The 5,616-nt window shown below is 41.3% G+C and overlaps 1 non-coding gene across 1 annotated transcript; it reads right to left on the bottom strand.

Moving 5' to 3' along the window:
• Nucleotides 1-4,617: 4,617 nt before the first annotated feature.
• LOC114229146 (U1 spliceosomal RNA) lies at nucleotides 4,618-4,781 on the bottom strand. The gene has a single exon (XR_003615235.2). It is a non-coding gene; the product is annotated as a U1 spliceosomal RNA (small nuclear RNA).
• Between the last annotated feature and the right edge of the window lie 835 nt (nucleotides 4,782-5,616).

Here is a 5,616-nt window from a genome sequence, read left to right as displayed (position 1 = left end):
AAAATATGGTAGATTAACTATTTATTCAGCAGACATTTACATAGAAATTACCAGGTGCCAAGCGCTGTTCTAAGCACTTTGCATGAATTGATTCATTGAATCCTATGATGAAGTTCTGAGTTATAAGTGCTATGAATAATGTACAAAATAAATCTAAGTAAGGAAATAGATATAGAGGGAGATGAATATTACAGATAGTCTGGTTAGGATTTGTTCTTACGTTATTTAATATTTCATATGTTATATCTGGAGCGATTATTTTAGATAGGAAGTAACATTTGGATAGTTCTGGCTAAATTAAAGGGCCATCCATGTAACTCTCTGGGAGAACACATTTCAGGCAGACAGAGCAGCAAGTGCAGAAGCTGTGAGATGGAAATATGCTTGAGATGTTGAAAACGAACAAGTTGGCCAGCTCCTGAGAGAGGAGCTAGCACAGAGACTAGAGGAGTAGAAGGTGAGATCAGAGAGGAAAAGAGTTTAATTTTCTTGTATTTGATGGAAAACCAAACTGAGTGGTCCTCCTTCTAAGTTGATTTTGCATATATTTTCTTAACCTAGGCTACTCCTTTACCTATCATAAAAGGAATTTACATATATAAAAGATGCTACATTTTTAACAATGCCATGATCCCAATATCTCTGTTCATACATTCTCCTCGGGAACATTTGTGTCTCCAGCAACCTCATCTTTACACCCTTCCTCAGAAGCCTAGACTTAATTTTCTAGGAGATGTCCTATCACATGGCATGTAGTGAGTCTACATAATGTGTGTAATTCATGCTACCCAGTATGGAAGGGGCAGCAAAAGTAGAATAGGATCTATACTCTTCAGCATCTTCTTGACTTGATAAGATACCTAGAATAAAAACCTTAGATCTCTGTGATGCAGAGTGTTAGCATAATATGGAGGACTTCACCTAACACACCACAGTGACATAATGCATTCCATTACTCAGATTGCTCCAACACTTACAGAGACGCTCTGTAGTGTACAATCTATACTAGGTCATCTCGTCTTTAATCCCTTTTTCTCAACAAAACAGGAGAAATAAAAAGTACAGATGTGAACCTGTGACAAAATGGATTCTAGTCCCAGCTCCAGGGTCATCATTCCTTTTGATAGGCATTAACGTCAAAGTGCAAAGGGCAAAAGATGTTTTAAGAGCAGAAATATATATATATTAGAGGCCAGGTGCATGAAATTCGTGCACGGGGGGTGGGGGGGGGTGGGAGGGTTGTCCCTCAGCCCAGCCTGCACCCTCTCCAATTTGGGACCCCAGTGGGATCAGGCCTAAATGGGCAGTTGGACATCCTTTTCACAATCCAGGACTGCTGGCTCCCAACTGCTCGCCTGCCTGCCTTCCTGATTGCCCCTAACCGCTTCTGTCTGCCAGCCTGATCACCCCCTAACCCAGTGATGGTGAATCTCTGACATGCGTGTCAGTGTGTCAGTGCCATTTGTGATGACACATGGCTGCTGAGGCGGCCACATGCCGAGGATGAAACATTTATGTTATTTAAACTATAAATATCGTGAAATAATGTTTTTTTTCCTCAAAGGGACACACTACCCGAGTTATGCTCAGTTTTTTGGCGAAGTTTGAAACACCGAGCTCAAAAGGTTGCCCATCACTGCCCTAACCACTCCCCTGCCAGCCTGATTGATGCCTAACTGCTCCCCTGCCAGCCTGTTTGCTCCTAACTGCCGTCCCCTGCAGGCCTGGTCACCCCTAACTGCTCTCCACTGCAGGCCTGGGTCCTCTCATCTGCCTTTCCCTGCATGCCCTGTCACCCCCATCTTCCCTCCTCTGCTGGCCTGGTCCCTCCCAACTGCCCTCCCCTGCTGGCCATCTTGTGGTGGCTACCTTGTGTCCACATGGGGCAGGATCTTTGACCACATGGGGGCAGCAATCTTGTGTGTTGGAGTGATGGTCAATCTGCATATTACTCTTTTATTAGATAGGATAGAGGCCTGGTGCATGGGTGGGGGCCATCTGGTTTGCCCTGAAGGGTGTCTTGGATCAGGGTGGGGGTTCTCTTGGGGCATGGGGTGGCCTGGGCAAGGGGCCTGTGGTGGTTTGCAGGCTAGCCACACCCCTTGGCAACCCAAGCGGAGGCCTTGGTATCTGGGGTTTATTTATCTTCTACAATAGAAACTTTGTAGCCTGGAGCGGAACCAAGCCTTCTGCTTGCTCTGTGGCAGCAGCCACTTCTGTTGGGGTTTATGTATCTTCTATAATTGAAACTTTGTAGCCTTAAGCGGAGGCCTGGGCAGGCCAGTGTGTGTGGAAAGCTTGGCTTCCTCCATTGCTGGGGGAAACCCTAGGCTCCCGCCCTTTCCAGCTCCATGGCTACCACCATTTCTGTTTGGATTTGTTTACCTTCTATAATTGAAACTTTGTAGCCTTGAGTGGAGACCTAGGCTGGCCAGGGCAGGCAGAAAGCTTAGCTTCCTCCATTGCCTGGGAAACCCAAGCCTCCCTCCTGCTCTCTGTGGCTTTAGCCATCTTGGTTGGTTTATTTACATATTCGCTCCTGATTGGCTGGCGGGCGTGGCTTGTGGGCATGGCTTATGGGTATAGCGGAGTGATGGTTAATTTGCATATTGCTCTTTTATTAGATAAGATATATATATATATATATATATATATAGAGAGAGAGAGAGAGAGAATACTGGCTCAATATGAAAAATTGAAAGTAATAAATATTTAATTCAATGTCTTCAAAATGTCTTATGTTTATATATAATTATTAAATTTGTTTTTCATAAAATTATTATATGATTGTCAAGTATATACCAGAATTTTTGATAAATCACAGCCAATCATAAATTGAATAGAATGCTTCTAACTAAAAAATTACATTAATAAACTTGAAAAAGCTTTAAAAATAATATAGGAAATATTCTATTTAATATGATATGTGATCATATTTTACTTTGCATCATATAATGAGGATGGGTCCTTCAAATGGGAAGTGCTATGAGGTATTTTGTCTTAAAGTAGCTTTCCATTGCTCTTAAAGGTGGATGAATGTGGAGGCATCAGTTAACTTTTCTGACCTTCTCTCTCTAAAAAATGGAAATAGAATACTTGCCTTGTTGGGTTATTCTGAAAAATAGAAATAAGACATGGAGATCACTTAAAGTGTTGTCTGACACTTACCAGACCACTTACTAACTGATTGTTGCTGTTTTTATTATGTCTCTTTCCAGTATATGTGCTTTATGGTTCCCCTAAAAGCTGTCATCTCATCAAACTCTGGGACTTTTGTACCCCTTCTTAACCAGGTTGTGCTGTAACTCATGTACTCACCTCAATAGGCTTCAATAAATACCATTTAAATTGAGTGATGGAAGTCATAAATTGAGAAAAATAGAAAATGATTGTTGGAGTTAAATTTGAATATTAAGAGCATGCTGCTGTAAATGCCAAGTTGGAGTTCGAGATAAAAAATATCAGTCAGTGTTATGCTTATCCACATACGCTGATCAGACGTTGCAAGGAGATTATGTGCATGGCTAATGTTACCTAGAGGTCAGACTATTTCACTTATGGCTTATTTTAGGACAGATTATATGGACAGGGCCTGTGTTGCCTAGCAGAGTACCTGAATGTACAAGGTGTTTAATAAATGGTTGATGTTATTAATTGCAAAGTATTAATGGTAATTTAATATCCCAAACTATTCATTGTACTTTATAGCATGAGTTTAGCAGAAATCCTTTTCTTAATATAATTGCAAATAAATCTTTATGCAGTTATTTCCTTTCTTTGGTTCTTTTTTTCCCAGAAATTTTGTTAAGATAATTTGATTTGAAGTAAGAGTTGGCTTAGGTATAGTTTGAATAAAATGTAGAATACAGTAATCTTTTAACAGTTATCCTATATAATAAAAGCCTAGGTGGCGTCATGCCCTTGCATGATGCCCTCACACGACATCATCACAAGATGGTCGCCACAAGATGGCTGCCATAAGATGGCCACCACAATATGGCTGCCACAAGATGACCGGCAGGGGAGGGCAGTTGTGTGTAATCAGGCAAGCAGGGGAGGGCAGTTGGGGGTGATCATGCCAGCAGGGGAGCAGTTAGGCATCAATCAGCCTGGCAGGGGAGTGGTTAGGGGGTGATCAGGCTGGCAGGCAGAAGAGGTTTGGGGCAATCAGGGAGGTAGGGGAGCGGTTAGGAGCCAGCAGTCCCGGATTGTGAGAGGGATGTCCGACTGCCGGTTTAGGCCCGATCCCTGTCCGGCAGTCGGACATCCCTTGAGGGTTCCCAGATTGGAGAGGGTGCAGGTTGGGCTGAGGGACACCCCCCCTCCCATGCACAAATTTTGTGCACCAGGCCTCTAGTTAAAATATATTCAAAAAAGGATTAAGCTAAAATGATAGAAAGAAAATGGAGTGTTTTTAACGCAGTTGAAGGGAACACACTATTATAAAAACTCAAAGGATGGTGAGAAGTGGAAACCCACAAAAGAGGAGCAGCAACTTGCAGTTTGTCAGAGCAGGTAAGAGGCTGAGGACCAAATGGAGAGACAGAAGGCCTTAGAAGAGTGTATGCACCTTGCATAATTCTTTGTTTCTACAACCTGAGTTTTCTTTTTTTTTCCCAGGGGAAAGCGCGAACGCAGTCCCCCACTACCACAAATTATGCAGTCGAGTTTCCCACATTTGGGGAAATTGCAGGGGTCAGCATACCCGGAGTGCTATGGATAAGCCTCACCCTGGGGAAACCACCTTCGTGATCATGGTATCTCCCCTGCCAGGTAAGTATAACCTGAGTTTTCTTTATATTTTTATTCATTTAGGAAATTTCTTCCTTGAATGATGGCATGCAAATAGTATCTAAGAGACTGACTAAATTAAGTATCTTAAGGACTGTCACTTTCAACGTTCTGATAATCAGATCATGGTGATATTACTTGTAATAATCTTCTTCTCTCTTAAATTCAAATTTCCTAAGGGACAAATTCAAGGAGGCTGTAATTCCACCTCAATTCTTTCCGTCATGGGTCCAACATTCAAAGATGCAATCACAGAGATTTCCCTGCCCTTGAAATAACATTATTCAAAAGCATTTGTGTGAGCTTTGGAGAGCTTGGCAGCATCTTTTCATCTTTAATTGTCACAAGGTTTAGTTGTTCAGATATCCTACCCAAGAAGAACCTATACCAATGCAAATTTTCTAAGGCTGGACCCAAAACAGTGACTAAGTACACATCCTTCTGCAGATATGAGAGCCAACAGATGGGCACCTACACTGGCCAACTTTATTGCTGGAAACCTAGGCAATATAAAGCAAAATCCCTAAATGTCCACATAACATTTGACTCAAGTGAAAGTCTACAAATTTATCCTAGGGGAAATAATAAAAAATAGCTACAAAATTTTAGAAATCACAATGTTAATTATAAATGTAAAAAACTGGAAAGTATATAAATATTGGTGATGGTGAACTGATTAAATAAATTATGGCTGACTTATAAGTTCCATTATAAGAGATGCATTCAATAGAAGTAAAAAGTTACTTAGCTACTGAAAACAACTATAAACAGAAACATGTAAAACATTCATTAATAGAAGAAAGATACAAATGACCAGAAAATCTG

The sequence above is a fragment of the Eptesicus fuscus genome, chromosome 15, assembly GCF_027574615.1.
Source record: "Eptesicus fuscus isolate TK198812 chromosome 15, DD_ASM_mEF_20220401, whole genome shotgun sequence".
Lineage (NCBI taxonomy): Eukaryota > Metazoa > Chordata > Mammalia > Chiroptera > Vespertilionidae > Eptesicus > Eptesicus fuscus.
The sequence above is the reverse complement of the archived record's forward strand: the minus strand, read 5'-3'. Positions and strand labels throughout refer to the sequence as shown.